At 40.2% G+C, this 16986-nt stretch overlaps 1 long non-coding RNA gene across 1 annotated transcript in view; it reads left to right on the top strand.

Annotated features, from left to right (window-relative positions):
* The first annotated feature begins 1053 nt into the window (after nt 1-1053).
* The window catches only part of LOC125637097 (uncharacterized), a 75413-nt gene continuing 59480 nt past the window's right edge, over nt 1054-16986 (top strand). Inside the window, exons 1-2 of the long non-coding RNA XR_012668641.1 lie at nt 1054-1234; nt 3887-3962. This is a non-coding gene — a long non-coding RNA (uncharacterized LOC125637097). The remainder of the gene's footprint in view (nt 1235-3886; nt 3963-16986) is intronic.

Here is a 16986-nt window from a genome sequence, read left to right on the forward strand (position 1 = left end):
ACAGGGAGTGAAGCTTGTGATTTTTGTATGCTTGCAACATCCATCTAATTAAAATGGGATTAGAGAATCATCCCAGTATATGTTCAACAACTACACTGCAATCCATTTATGTAAATGTCAACACTATTCAACACAGTAGTCAGAGTGTTTATGAAGAAATAGTTGCTTTGCTCTTTGGTATTTTGCAATGGGTGAGAGAGGGAATAAAAGGAGAGAAATGCACACAGCATTATTTTGGCTAGTAATAAAGGGAATAAAAGTAGCCTTTGACTGATGTTAAAGCTTTAAACAAATAACATCCCATTTCTGAATTTGAATTGTGCACACAGGAAGCAAAAATGACAGGACTATTATGGCTCTGCTGATGTTGTGATGGCTAACCTGGAAAACCGCACTAAGCCTGTCTTGGCAATTGGTTAATTAATTTAGCATGAATTATTTATTTGTCAAAAGCTCTTAATTCATATGATTGATTTTAGTTCAGTGGTATCCCCCGAGAGCAAAGTAATCCTTGTGCTCTCATAATTTCTTTCATACAGCATTCCTCAAGTCTTCTAGCAGTTACTTGGAATTTTGTGAAACCTTATGTATCAGGTGAGATGACAGACACACAGTATGCAAGGAGACTCCAGATGAAAAGAGAAACTCAGGGATTTTGTGAAGGACTAAAAGTGAAACTAGGTTCTTTGGAGGATTGTTAGATGTAAATGCAAAGAAAAAGGGAAAAGAAAGGCCAGAGGGTAACAGATCTGATGGGAATTTTTCTCTCTATATCAGTGTTTCTTCTGCATAACACTGACAAAATAGTCTGTTAACATGAAATATGGTACTTTGCAGTACTTAATGGTCTCGTGTCAGTGTGCATTTCACTTTGCAATGTATTTATATATTATAAAACTTAGAAACATTTTATAAATTATAGATAAACCTAATAACCCTTGGGATTTTATCTAAAATCCCATTAATGTTGGTCACATGGTCAATTTTAAAACATAATTCTATTTGCCACAGGCAGCAGGAAAAGGATTATGTTGAGGTCAATACTGCACAACACATGTCAGCACTCCCATGTCAGCACACAGCTGGGTCTAGCCCAAGATAAGAATCAGTACAGGGGAGGGAACAAAGTGGCACCAGCTCAGGAGCAAATCCAGCCTCAAGTCTGGAGGCAGAACGCACAATAGGGGAGAGAAGAAGCACTGCTGACTCCTTTGAAGAGATGACTTTGGTGCAGGTAGGATACAGAAAGGGGAGCAGAGTGAGAGTGGGGAGGTGGACACAGAGCAAGCAGAAGAGAAAGAGATGGAACTGAAAAAAAATAGTTGTTTGAATTTTAAATAAATGCATACAGGCTCCAGGTGTTAATATGCTACGGTGAGGGGCATGGTGTAAGAACTTGAACAGAATAGGGACAATAGTAATTGCATGCATTGTCCCTCAAAGGAAAACAGTTCACTTGATTGTACCTACTGCTTCCAGCTTCCAACAATGTACCACAAACCCAGGAACTATTTTGACAGCACTGCTGCCTCGGAACAGTGTTAAGTGCTCTTTCCCATTGAGCTAGTGAGTATTTATATTTTGTAGGTATGCATTAATTTAAATACCTAAAAATAAACAGAACATATGGCTACACCCCACTGAAGTCAATAGCTGTCTGCCCACTGATTCCAGTGGGTTTGGATCAGGTCCAGAGTGAGTATCTACAGACTATGGGTCAAATGCCAGCAGCTATTTGATACCCACAGGAGACTGGACACACCTGAATTGTGGCCTGGGACGTGTGTACAGGTTGGAGTGACAGCTGGTTGGAAAATAACACACCATTTCTGTGAAGCTATAGGATTCTTTCCACAAGAAATAGCTCTGCCCAGTGGGCTGGGTGGTTACAAAGCCATGCCTTCTTCCCCATCCACACCGTGCTAATCGCTCCACCTCAAGAGAAACATATCTTATTTCTGCTGATTCAAACACGTACGGAAAAGTTAGAGGTATATATTTCAGACTAACCAATTTATTTGAGCATAAGCTTTCGTGAGCTACAGCTCACTTCATCGGATGCTGTAGCTCACGAAAGCTTATGCTCAAATAAATTGGTTAGTCTCTACGGTGCCACAAGTACTCCTTTTCTTTTTGCGAATACAGACTAACACGGCTGTTACTCTGAAACCAGGTATATATTTCGTTATATATTTTTTATGCTGTGTAGATGTGTTTTGGCCTTATGTTATCCATAGCATCCATGACTGAATTTAAAAGCTTACATGTAATTAGTTATATAAAACTCCCAATTTCCATGTAATGACAATAACTTGAAATCTTGTAGAAAATTAACAGAATTTGACAAAACTGAGAAAACATTAAAAATGAGAAACCCAGTATAACCAGTGTGTATGAAACTGGGTCATAAGCACAGTTATGTTACCTATAGAGCTGGTTAAAGCTTTTTTTGCACAAAAAGAATTTCCTTGAAAAATATCTAAATCAACTTTTTCCTTTGGAAAATGTCAATTTCAATTAATTTTTTTCCATTTTCCAAATAGAAAATTCTAAAGAAAAAAAATTTTCAGTTGACATTTTGAAATAAAATGAGAGGTTTTGCTTTGTTTATATTTAAGGTGTCATTTGAATTTGGTTTTTGAAAATCAAACTTCTCATTTTCAAGTTTTTGGAATTTTGGTTTCCTCTCTTTTTAATCACAAGAGGGGTAGATGTGATTTTTAAAAAGAGATCAAAACCAGAGAATGGAAAACCGAACTTTCCATTTCCAAAAGCTTTAACAAAATGACAATTAAAATAGAAATGAAACTAAAAGTTTTGTTTCATTTTGACAGTTTAAAATGAAACAGAGTCCTGCATACTGCACACATACAATCAAGATGAAAAGTGATGAGAGGGCGTGTTTGCAGTAGAAACCAATGCCTCATAAATCCCAGCACTGGTGTGACTATCATCTTTCTATGGTCTGCTAATAGGAACATAGTGTATAGGAATTGCTTAGATCACCTTAACCTTCATCCAGTGTTGAGAAAAAAAGTTCCATTACCTGTGTCATGAGGGAATTTTGTCCCCCAAATAGTCAGAAACTGAGAACAATTCTTTAATGTCTTTAAACTACGATTTGAGGACTTCAGTAGCACAGATATAGGTGTGAGGTTTTTTGCAGGAGTGGGTGGGTGAACTTCTGTGGCCTGCGTTGTGCAGGAGGTCAGACTAGATGATCATAATGGTCCCTTCTGACCTAAACGTCTATGAATCTATGAATGTTTTATGTGAAAAAACTTTAACTAAGCAATTAAAAGAATTAACAGGAATCTCATTCAGTGAGAGCCTATATGCAATTTTCACATACCATCATCAACAATGTGGGGTGCTCATTGCATACAAATTCACTGCATAGTGCACACTGCTTGGAGCTCTTCTAGTAAGCAACCTTGGGCGAATGTGGCAGCATCCACTGTAGAGTTTTCTAGGTGCTCCTGTGGTGGCTGGTTTTCAATGATAGCCCAGGGATAAAAGTGCTGCTTTGATGGGCATCAAGGATTCTTCTTTTTAAAACCTGCATCCCCGTGTTGTTCCCTGAGATGGATACGGAACAAGCACCTTCTTTTTCTTGGTCAAGCGCGATGCCAAGCAGGGTTCTCGCTGACCTAAACAATGACCCTTGCAATGCCAGCAAAAAGCACGTCAAAGAAAAGAAACACTGGCTGTGGATTTATCTTGCACCTGCAGGAGTACATGTGTGCAAGATGTTCCATGTTATTGACATTACTTTTAGGGTCTTCGTCGTGAAGAATCGGGGGTTTTCTTTTTATCCCCTTCTACAGTCGTGTCATGATGTATTGTCAATAGCATTATTACTGACTTGCCCTTCTTTGGAACATAGGAAACCGGAGTGAGTTGCCTTGGAAACCCAAACACTGATGATTTTTCTCTGCTGCAATTTGGATGCATCTCACCAGGTATGTCTAGCTCTTTTCAATGGATTGTTCCAACACAGGTCAAATTTCATTCAGCAAGCTGAATACTACTGAATAAGTTATCCCCAAATACATTTCTTCTAGTCTTATGCTAGGGCTGAACTCAAACTTTTCTCTGTTTGTTTATAGATGAAACTGATGTACAAACAAACAAACAAACAAACAAACGTGTTTTTCCTTCTCGGAGAAACTCTCAACACCATCTACTACAAAGTCACTATCATCTAATACATTGTCATCACATTATGACTCCCTTTCAGAATTGAAAATCTTTTTAATGTAGTCAGAAGCAGAATATCATGCCCATTTGTTCACCATCTCAAATTGCACAACACAGAAAATCACCTCAAGAGTCTCCTGAGTGTGCAGTATTTGGAGCACAATACCTAGACCTAAAATCTCTTGCAAGTGTTGGCCAAAGGCTACCAGCATCAATCCACTGCATGTTGAAGATACCTAATAAGCCAGGATTTGAAGGGACTAACCTCCCTGGAGCACCTTCTCCCTTAGGGTGACTATATGCAGCAACCAGTGTCACTGCAATTCATTGTTAATTAGCACATGCTAACTATCCTTCTCACTAAAAGCAAATGTGCACACAGAACTACTAAAATAGAGGATAACAGTGCAACACATTTAGGGTACATTTGTACCCCAGATACTCTTGATTAGAAAAAATGTTTTTAGTGTTAAATTAATTTTTTTCACTGAGTTGTATTCATCTGCTTAGGTGACAAATGTCCTAAAATAGCATAGCTGGAGGCCACTAGTTCATGAAATATCACAACATATATGCTTGTGGGGTACAGCATTACCCCACAAATGTAGAGAAGGGTTATGTAGTTTGAGCCCTCCAGTGGCTCCCACAAATGGTCTTCTGTGTTCCAGTCACCACCCTGCCAGACCAGCATGTAGCTAGGCCTTGTATGATGTTTATAGCTAGTAAACATGGCTATTTGACCCCAACTGTGCCCATGCAGTTCCTTCCCATTATGCATGTTGTATAAAGAGCAAGAGACAAAAGCTGTCATCGTAGTGAAGGATGGTATTCTAATCTAAGAACACAGTGAAATAGAGACTGATTACCAAGACTTAGTGTTATTGAAGAGAAAATTGCAGCTTGCAGCCACTGAATCTGAGAGTTAACTACACATTTGGCAAAGAGGTAAAAAAAAAAGGGGGGGGGTGGGATTGGTTTGATAGGTCAGAGGACTGGCTTACATATACAGAGTGTTTGTCCAAGTTTAACCTACCTGATGCCTAGCTACAAATGAAGATTGAAGAGCATTAAAAAGGGAACATTAGTCCATAGCTTCCTTAAAAACATGTCACTCAGGTGTCCCCTAAAATGTTATTGTGCCAAAGTTAGGGATTCAATTAAATCACTGAAGTGCAAAAATGAAGATCTTAACTCTGCTTAAAGTGCTTTTCTCAACATAAACTCCACTATCGAGTCACTATGTCACCATAATATTGTGGACAGGGCTGGCCCCAGGTGTTTTATTATCCAAAGCAAAATGTGGTTTTGGTGCCCGCCCCACATCTCAAAAGATGCAAGCAAATAAAAAAGAAGTGGAGGAGATTTGGCACCCAGGCCAGCCTCCTGGTTTGCCTGCCCCTGAGGCCTGCCCTGATTATGGAGCTGTACAAAACTACAGGGAAAATATACATTAAGTAATGAACAAACTGTTGGAACAAAATGAAAATTCTTTAGTGGTATAAGGATGATTCATGGGGTATCACTTCTGAAGATGATTCAGCTTTTCACAAACAGACATTTCTGCATATTATATGTGTTATGCATCACATAACGATGAAAAAAATCAGCAAAGATCCCACAGAATGGACTTCTGAAGTTTTACAATGTACCATCTATGAAGTACTGGTTTATAGACTGGGAAAAAAGAGTTTTTATAAAAAAAAATGGAATCCTTATAAACTTTTAAATCGACTGTTCCTTTCACTGTACTCCCTATTACCCCAGCTTTGCATCACAGGATCTGATAGCTTGGACCTCTGTGCCCATCCAGAATCCAGTTGATTCCACAGAAATCTGTGGTAGTGGATTCTGATGCTGGGTCAGGCCCATGTTTATAAAATCATACTCGTTGCTGTCTGTTCGTATACTCATTTCAATAGAGACTTAAATGCTATTGATCTAATCAGGGAGCAGAAATAGTCCAATATACTGTAGGTAACCAATCACACACAATAAATGAATAGCAAATTATCAGATAGAACAATCCATGGGAAGAAAATCATTTGTTCTGATTATGTGTCTAGTCCCTTCCAAGTAATGAATATATTAGCAGAAATGAGGTTCAAATTGCAAATGATTCATTAACATAAAATAAGGGCAATGAGTGCAGCATTTGTAGCAAATGTTGCTCACAAAGAATCATCCAAACATCTGCACTTACCAAGAAAGTTAGGCACATTCCCTCACAAAGAGAATGGAGACCATCTCCCCGCACATAGATCGTTTCCAGCTCCCTGCATGCTCCAACAGACACACAATGGTCTGCACCCAGTGTTTTTTTTTTTTGTTTTTAATTCACAGCAAAGCAGTCAAATTGTCTTTCCTCCACTACTAGCAACTAAATGTAACGATTGTGAAAGGTGCCAGCTAGACAGTCTCACAAACAGAAGACGTCTGTCCACAGAAGCAAGTCCACTCAAGGACAATAAGGCCATTGCAGAGAAACTAAATGAATTATTTGCATCAGTCTTCATGGTTGAGGATGTGAGGGAGATTCCCAAACCTGATCCATTGTTTTTAGGTGACAAATTGGAGGAACTTCCCAGATTGAGGTGTTTGCAACTAATTGAGGAGGTTTTAGAACAAACTGGTAACCTAAACAGTAATAAGTCACCCAGACCAGGTGGTGTTCACCCAAGAGCTCTGAAGGAACTCAGATGTGAAATTGCAGAACTACTAACTATAGTCCGTAACCATCATTTAAATCAGCTTCTGTACCAAATGACTGGAGGATAGCTAATGTGACGCCAATTTTTAAAAAGGGCTCCAGAGGTGATCCAGGCAATTATAGGCCAGTAAGCCTGATTTCAGTACCGGGCAAACTAGTTGAAACTATAGTAAAGAAAAAAATTGTCAGACACATAGATGAACATAATTTGTTGGGGAATAGTCAACATGGTTTTTGTAAGGAAATCATGCCTCACCAATCTACTAGAATTCTTTGAGGGGATCAACAAGCATGTGAACAAGGGGGATCCAGTGGATATAGTATATTTAGATTTTCAGAAAGCCTTTGGCAAGGTCCCTCACCAAAGGCTCTTAAGCAAAGTAAGCAGTCATGGGATAAGAGGGAAGGTTCTCTCATGGATTGGTGATTGGTTAAAAGTCAGGGAAAAAAGGGTAGGAAGAAATGGTCAGTTTTCAGAATGGAGAGAGGTAAATAGTGGTGTCCCACGGGGTCTGTACTGGGCCTAGTCCTATTTAACATATTCATAAATGATCTGGAAAAAGGGGTAAACAATGAGGTGGCAAAACTTGCAGAGGATACAAAACTACTCAAGATAGTTAAGTCCCAGGCAGACTGCAAAAAGCTACAAAAAGCTCTCTCAAAACTGGGTGACTGGGCAACAAAATGGCAGATGAAATTTAACGTTGATAAATGCAAAGTAATGTACATTGGAAAACATAATCCCAAATATACATATAAAATGATGGGGTCTAAATTAGCTGTTACCGCTCAAGAAAGAGATCTTGGAGTCATTGTGGATAGTTCTTTGAAAACATCGACTCAATGTGCAGTGGCAGTCAAAAAAGCTAACAGAATGTTGGGACCCATTAAGAAAGGGATAAATAATAAGACAGAAAATATCATATTGTCTCTGTATAAATCCATGCTATGCCCACATCTTGAATACTTCATGCAGATGTGGTCACCCCATCTCAAAAAAGATATATCGGAATTGGAAAAAGTGCAGAAAAGGGCAACAAAAATTATTAGGGGTATGGAATGGCTTCCGTATGAGGAGAGATTAATAAGACTGGGACTTTTCATCTTGGAAAAGAGACAGATAAGGGGAGATATGATTGAGATCTATAAAATCATGACTGGTGTAGAGAAAGTAGATAAGGAAGTGTTGTTTACTTCTCATAACACAAGAACTCGGGGTCACCAAATGAAATTAAGAAGCAGCAGGATTAAAACAAACAAAAGCAAGTATTTTTTTCACACAACGCATAGTCAACCTGTGGAACTCTTCGCCAGAGGATGTTGTGATGGCCAAGACTATAACAGGGTTAAAAAAAGAACTAGATAAATTCATGGAGGATAGGTCCATCAATGGCTATTAGCCAGGATGGGCAGGGATGGTGTCCTTAGCCTCTGGGTGCCAGGAGATGGATCATTTGATGATTATCTGTTCTGTTTATTCTTTCTGGGGCACCTGGCATTGGCCACTGTTGGAAGACAGGATACTGGGTTAGATGGACCTTTAGTCTGACCCAGTATGGCCATTCTTATGTTCTTTTCTTCACTCAGCTACAACCAGGGCTTTTTAGGACTCCTTTATACTGCTACAGCCCTTCTACATGATGCAAAGGGGCCAGAGCATGGATAAAGGTCTCACCTATTTCTAAGGCCATTTTATAAGTGCCTGTCTTACACCTGTGCTCCCATTCCATAAATAAAAATACATACATAGTATTTTCCTATCTCTACCTCTAATTTAGTTTTGGAAATGGGAGTGATATTAGTGTGTTTCTTTTGTTCAGAAAATGTTTTGTCTGTGGTTTGTTTGAATCTTGGCTCCAGGAGAAGTATTGCCAGAATAAGGACAAAGGCTTGGGCCCCTTTAATATTTGGGTATCAAGACACTTTTATTTTCAAAGCACATCCAAATGTTTCACCACACAGGCCAACCCACACAGGCATTTAAAGTAAAACATGAAATCTGTACAAAAGGCAAACCTGTGATAAATCTTATATATTTTACTCTTATGTGGGTGATAGAAATAATTACCTCTAGACATATCATTGCACTGCGCACAGTTGGCACACAGGAGATAGCCAGGTGTTGGATGTGATAGGAATGTGCAGCCTGATTATACCTACTAGAATCCAAGTGCTGCAAAATATCTCTTAAATGAAATGGGGGCAAGAATGTAAAGATACCACTTAATTTTTCCATCTGCAGCTAAGTTATGGCAGTGTTTCAAGATGAATTTGTTAATCACATGGGACTTGGGCATGTATGTGGTAATTAAAGGCTAGAAAAAATTTCTAGCAGCCAACAATAACTATCCTAATATGATTAAGTATTTTTTTCTTCTTCCTTTGCTAGTTTCGTTTTTCTTTCCCTACTATCTACCCCAATTTATTTATGAGTTTTAAATTTAAAGTCAACACGCTGCTTGTGAAAGGCTCCAGATTCATGACAGTGGAAGCGGAAGTCGTTCAGTCTATGATTAAATGGAATTCACCCCTGTGCAGAGGGCCCAGGCAAGATTCGTATACAACTTCAGTCACACTTAATCTCTCAAGATAGTGTGAGTAGTGCACAGGCCTTGGGTAGGCCCTCTCCACATGAGCGGATTTCTCCTAGTCAGTGTATCCACAGTGGCAGTACAAGCTTCTCCATGCTATCCTGCCAATGTCCTCATCACTTTCATGGAAGGATGGGAGTCGGATAACAAAGTTCACTTGTCTCCTCACCTCATTGCTGAGATTGCTTGTACGGGTGCTAAACAGTGTTGATTAGGATTAGTTCTTAAGATATGGACATTTGTTCACTGAGACCATCAATTCTTTGATGAAGGCTCCTGAAGAACCATCAGATGGTAACGAATTTGTATATCCACTGTATTTAAATCATAAAGCTATCTTGCCTAAGTCCACAGCTAATTGCATACTTTATATATTATTGAGCAACAATGAGGTCTAGGCAATTAAAAACAGAACATGGAGACAAAGCCTGCCCCCCGAGACCTGTGTTTGCATGTGAACAAGGTTTTCCATGAAGGAACAAGAGTTCTCATTCTTGGTTATATTCTCTGATGTTCATTTTTAAAAAACTTTCTGCTAGACAATGAAGAAGCAGAAATGCTACCATATAATTTAGGTCATCCCAAATAATGAACAATAGTCAAAGTAAACAGTTCACAAACAACCCCTATTGTGAAATGTGCTTGTGTAAACTGTTGTTATGAATGGACTGAATAAGGTCCTGATCTCAAAATGATCTTTATTATGGATACAGAGGTCCCCCCACACAGAGCTCATAGTAATGTTGAGGCCTATATGTGTAAAACTCTGTCAATTTCTATTTGTGAGCAGGAAAATAAGGGATAAATTAGTCAGATCATTTATTTTCAATGAATAATTTGACTAGCTTTACTAATATTAGTGCATGTCTTTCTCATGGGGCTCACTCATCGCTAAGGCACTGCCTCCAGGCCCCTCTGGGGATTAGCTGCTTCAGATACCTCCTTTGGTGGTGTCTCCACCCATCTCTGCAACTCTAGGTGCTCCTTCTTCACAACTTGGCTCTTTGGTTAGATTGCTGTGTGTGTTTGCCCCTTCTGGGGTATCAGAGTCTTTTAAGGCAAAATATCCCAGGCAGTCTGCTCTCCACTGCCTGGTCCGTGCCACTTCCCCAGATCCATCCTGTACTCCAGCTTCCAGCTCAGGAACCCTCTACTCAGCAGCCAAGATATTTCCCTGAGCCTCTTCCATATCTTCTGGCTCTCTGGATTTGCCAACCCAAAGTCCCTCCTCCCAGGGAGTAACTGTAGGCTACTTGCCTCTATAGCCCCCAACCACCACACCAGGAATGACTGCAAACTACTTCCCTGCAGCTAGCTCCCTCTGCTATCAGCGTCATGCCTTTATAAACTGAGCTCAGCTCCTTCCTCCTCAGCTGCGCTCCCTCATTCCATCAGAGGATTACTTAAGCCACCTGATTCCACTCAGCTGTGGCCTGTTTGGTTAAGTGGCCCCCTTCTTACCCTACATTAACCCTTTCAGAGCAAGTGTGGGGTGAACATCCCATCACAGTCTTCCGTAGTATATGTCTACTACCTCTGTGATAACTAGCTGGATGTACATTTATCACAGGAGAGTGCTTCACATACAGAGTAGATTGTAAGGAATGAAGATCTATATCTTATAGCCCTCGATTCGATAAGCATCTAGAAATTAAGCACCTCACCCAGCACCTGTTGAAGTTAATGGTAGACTCCAACACAAGTGCTGGAAATTGGCATCCTGGAGGTGCTGCCGCACCCCCTGGCTTTAAGTGATTTCCATCATATACAGGGTTTACAATTTGGTTCTGCATCCCTACTATACAAATTGTTCCAGCACCTCTGAATTCCAATTGACTTTAGTGGCATTGTAATAGGCCGAGAGAATCATTTGCAGTAACACATGCATTTCTTTTACATCTGGAATTTTATGTTTACCTAATTTCCTTCAGTTCTTACAACTTAACAACACTTCTCAGATGACCTTGTGGCAAGTAACTTCAATAACAGTTTCCTTTTCATATTGATATTATATTTTTGCCCCTCCATTCTTGTGCTCTGCAAGAGACCTTCCTTTCTTGTTTTCTTCTAAATTCTGTTTTATTTTTATCTGACACTATGAAATACAGGGCATATTTTATCCACGATAACTAGGAATTCTTCACAGTGCAAGGTTTTTGTTTTTCATCTTTTTGAAGAAAGACTTTTATTGATTTTTGCATATCAACAAGTACAGAATGCTTCAAAGAATGTTATTACCGAGATAAAAAGTAAGGAAATCAAAATCACTGTGGCTTTGAAGAACATGAATAGAAAGCCACAGATATTGTTTGGGTGAAGCATCATACTAAACATTGACTATAATATCATTAGCATAGGTCATATAGTTGAATCCAATGGAGTCAACAACCCAGAGAGTCAATAATCAAATAGCAAAAAGCCCGGAAATCACACTGCCAAAAAGATGACAGGACAGTAGACTTTCATTAATTAAGAGGATGAAGCAAGAATTAAGTGTCCCATTGCTAGGACATGGGCCTCTAAGCAGCAGCATCTTTCCCTTCCAAAAGAATCAGACTAGGCCTGAGCCAATATTTCACAATGAATAATGTATCCAAGGAATTTAACCTCTTTCTGCTCACCATGAATCTGTGAATAAATTTCAATGTACTTGAACTTATTTGTTGTTCAGTCTTATCTGGGGACAGGGCTAGATTGTCCCAGTTCTTATTCTGTTTTGCAAGGGAGTAATGGGGAGGAAAATCCTTCTTTGCTTTCCTGCTCGGATTCTGCTTCTGGTTCTGTAGAGGACATTAGAAGCCATTTGCCCAATACTACTCACCGCATGCAAGTGGGCAGATTGGGAAGGGGCGGGGAAAGGAAAGAGCCCTGGCTCCACCCTCTATTCACTGATGAAAGTACCTGGCTATGCACACAGTGGAGAGTTAGCTGCTCCACAAAAAAGAGTAAATTAAGTTATTCACCTACCAGACCAAGGGGACAGTCGGAGAGGAATTGTGACTCTGAGACAGTTTCTTCTCTGCCCTTATTGCCTGATCTATTAATTATGTATTAATTATATTGATTATTCAATAATTTCTAATCAACACTCTGAGATTTGGTAGGTTCTTGTCCCAAGATCAGGCCCAGTATTTTAGCTGGGAACCCCAGGGTGCACAGTTGCAACACTCACACTTAGGAAAAATCCCTTCTGTATCTACAATAGTTTTATTAACACAATTAGCAAAGTTACAAACATGCCAGGTGTCATAAATATAAAGGGAAGGGTAAACCCCTTTGAAATCCCTCCTGGCCAGGGGAAAGCTCCTCTCACCTGTAAAGGGTTAAGAAGCTAACGGTAACCTCGCTGGCACCTGACCAAAATGACCAATGAGGAGACAAGATACTTTCAAAAGCTGGGAGGAGGGAGAGAAACAAAGGGTCTGTGTCTGTCTGTATGCTGCTCTTGCCAGGGACAGAACAGGAATGGAGTCTTAAAACTTTTAGTAAGTAATCTAGCTAGGTATGTGTTAGATTATGATTTCTTTAAATGGCTGAGAAAAGAATTGTGCTGAATAGAATAACTATTTCTGTCTGTGTATCTTTTTTGTAACTTAAGGTTTTGCCTAGAGGGGTTCTCTATGTTTTTGAATCTAATTACCCTGTAAGATATCTACCATCCTGATTTTACAGGGGGGATTTCTTTACTTCTATTTTTTATTACAAGTCTTCTTGTAAAAAACTGAATACTTTTTCATTGTTCTCAGATCCAAGGGTTTGGGTCTGTGGTCACCTATGCAAATTGGTGAGGCTTTTTATCCAACATTTCCCAGGAAAGGGGGGGTGCAAGTGTTAGGAGGATTGTTCATTGTTCTTAAGATCCAAGGGTCTGGGTCTGTAGTCACCTAGGCAAATTGGTGAGGCTTTTTACCAAACCTTGTCCAGGAAGTGGGGTGCAAGGTTTTGGGAAGTATTTGGGGGGGAAAGACGTGTCCAAACAGCTCTTCCCCAGTAACCAGTATTAGTTTGGTGGTGGTAGCGGCCAGTCCAAGGACAACGGGTGGAATATTTTGTACCTTGGGGAAGTTTTGACCTAAGCTGGTAAAGATAAGCATAGGAGGTTTTTCATGCAGGTCCCCACATCTGTACCCTAGAGTTCAGAGTGGGGGAGGAACCTTGACACCAGGTCAGCAAGGTAGATAGAGACAATACAGAATGTGTGTCTGAGCATCCATATTCTCACACCATCCCTTGCAGAACAACCTGAAGTGTCAGTCATTATATTCCTCATCACCATAGCCAGTGGTTGTCATCCTGGCGCTTCCCAAGAGTTACATCTCCCAAGGCACACAGGCCGGAACACCCCTACACCGAATGCATATTCAGTAGGGGTTTCATCCCCCTTTCCTTTTGTGCAGTTCCTCACCCTACTACTGGTGGGGGCCCTTCTCCCATAAGTTACTAGACCTTTTACCTCAAGCCTATTAACATATACATCAATTAGTTTCCATGGCACTCTTGTGGTCAGATATCTGATCATGTTCCTAATTTAAAATATCCCAAGCTGGTATAAACTAGCATCCTGTGGTTACCTGTCAGCAGTTTAGTCATTACAGCATTCTATCTTGTGATATGTTATCTCCTGGTTAACTGCTTATGTCAAGGCTTTAGGGGCATTATATCTTGTTTAGCTAAGCTATTATCTTACAGGCCTTGTTGGCTCATTACCTTACTGCTTTAACTTATACTCACACCATGCCAAGCAAATACCTCTACCCATAGGCTATCATCTGCAAGTGGGCCACTGATGCTATGTGTCACCCCTAACTGAGGGAGAATTTTGTAGTCTCCAAACCCTGTTCAGCTATGCCCTAAATGAAAATCTGATTTTTTTAATGCTAAGAATTGATTGCCAATATTCAGCATTTGAGCTGTGTTTCTTCATTGTTGTTTCGCAATTAGTCACCTGGTATTTTTTCTGTTTCCTGATTGGATGAGGATGCAGAGACTTCTGGGCCACATGCTCGCCACTGCATATTTTTGCAAATAAAATGATCACTCAGGTTTTTGCATAAAATAAACATGAAAAGGGGTGTGAAAATGCTTGCCAGAGTCATTTAACGATATGTTGCTTTTATTCATCTGGCTGAAAGCAGAGCAGGCAACTGATTTTTGAAAATGTAGTTCACTTTTGTGAATCAAAGTGATTGCAAATAAGATTTGCTTTGATGTGCAAAAATAAAATGCATTTACAAAAAAACAAAAAAGTTTCTGTTCCTTTAAGGAAATTAACCCTGGGTCCAGAAATTTGTTTCCTAGGAATGGGACACTTAACTCTTCTTCTTTCTTTCAGACGTGGGTTATATATTTTATTAGCTTCTCAGTGGTCAAACATTATTAGAGTGACAGGTTTTGAATCTATCAAACTGTATGGGGCTGTTGTCTAGTATACTAACCATTATATGGGATTTGAGCACATCTGGATTCTCTGGGACTGGTATATGGAATGCATAGAGGTAATGTATAATGCAGGAACCCTAAATGATGGTGTGATGGGTCAGCTGCCCCTCACTGGCAGAAAAGGGGTTACAAGCACCCCTAACGAGGCTTCTCCAGAGGCAGCCAATTAGAGAAGGGCTGAAGGGAGTAGGCAATCAGGGCCAAACAGGCCCATATGAAAAGGGAGCTACAGGGCAGAGGAAGGCAATCCTCTGCTGGGAGCCTAGGGTGGAAGGACAGTGTCTTTGAAGGGCTGAGAGAACTGCCAGCACCGTGGACAGAGCAGTGCTGCTAGCAAGAACCGGGGTAGTCAGAGACAGCGCCTGGCTGGCTGCTGGGGTTTGCAGGCTGAGGCTCTGAGGAAAGGAAAAGAGAATGCTGGGGCCATGAGGAAGTGGCCTGACAACTTGCTGCAGTAGCCACTAAGAGGGAAGTGGCTGAACATCAGACTGCAGGTCTCCTGGAAGGGAGGAGCACAGTGTGTGGCTCGGCCAGAGTCACTGAAGAGGATGCTGCTGTCCTTGGAGAGATGTGGGCCCTAGAGTAGGAGTGATGGTGGTGAGGCACCACCCTAAGAGGGCAGACTACCATGCAGAGCTAATTCCCAAGAAAATCAGCAGGAGGCACCCCAGTGGTAAGGAACGCCATTACAGATGGGCTAATCATGGATCTCAAGAGTCCACAACCAAAGAACAAAAAAGAAATTAAATCTCATTTAATGTCAGGCTCTGGGTTGTTGTAGACAATTAGGGTCATATTTATTAACATTCATCAAGATAATCCACATTACAAAGATGGTCTAAGGTATCTTGTTTTCCCTACATCTGCTAGGCTCTTAGTTTGAAACAGAAGAGATGATATCTTTAAGACATTACTTTATAAAGTCAGAGGGGTGGCTCTATTCCCAGGGCTATCCAAAGAGGAAAGTCTATCAATTGCCTTGTATTCTTGCTATGGAATCAACAGAGTTTTAAATATAGGAATTTGGCTTTAGAGTCTGTGTCAGCTCAGTTTAGTGGTGTTCCTAATGGTCTCACATGTTTCTTCTCTGAAGTTTCTTACCCGCGAATAGCTCTGAACCAAATGCTGGAATATGATGCACAAGTCGTACAGAGACTATCAATGGCTCCTAGATATGATGACACTAGGCTCATTGGAAATACCAAAGCAACGGACATATTTGGCCTGGGTGTAATAAAAATGAACATCTCAGATAAACTGTGCAGTGTAAGACTAGCACAGATATTTACATTTCCTTAAAAAGCAAAGTTAATTTCTTTCTAATCACTCTTCTCATGAGGGCCAACATTTTTATCCTTCTATCTTGTGAACTGGATCAGAATGAAAAGTGAGTGCAACTGACTTGATGTCTAAAAGAGAGAGGGGAAAATGGTCAGATGGAAAGAGGAAGTTGATTCCAACTCCTGTTAAAATAGTGACAGGAAAATTTCCCCCCCACACCTTCTCATTTGTATAATAAATTTTTACTTTATGTGGGTGAAAATATCATCCATAGAGCCTTCAGAAGCTCATATCTGGACCCTACTGTTGTGTTCATGGCATACACACAGAGAAGCTATATACAAACTTATAGTATTTATACTCTAACCTGACTTTCAGGGTAGTTACCAATGACATTATTTCCGCCCCAGTTCCATTACAGAGATGTGTGAGGCAGGGCTCTCCCCCTTTTCCTCTTCTGTTTGATTTAGCTCTAGAACCTTTAGCCATTACCATCTGAGCAAATCAATACATTCATGGTTTCAGGATGGGCGAAACAGAGCACAAGAATATACTCTACACCTCTAACCTCTATTAAGTTTGGATTCCTCTCAAAATATAAAATTAATTGGGTCAATCAGAAATCTTAGGCATTAACAAATATGCCCATACATTGGGATTTTCATTGACAACCCTCTTTTATGAAATATTTAGGAATACTGATTCCCAAAACCATTCAGGATGTCCCTAAGATAAATATAGAACCAATTATTGCCAAAGTGGCTAATG

Source organism: Caretta caretta, chromosome 5 (assembly GCF_965140235.1).
Source record: "Caretta caretta isolate rCarCar2 chromosome 5, rCarCar1.hap1, whole genome shotgun sequence".
In the NCBI taxonomy this organism is placed as follows: domain Eukaryota; kingdom Metazoa; phylum Chordata; order Testudines; family Cheloniidae; genus Caretta; species Caretta caretta.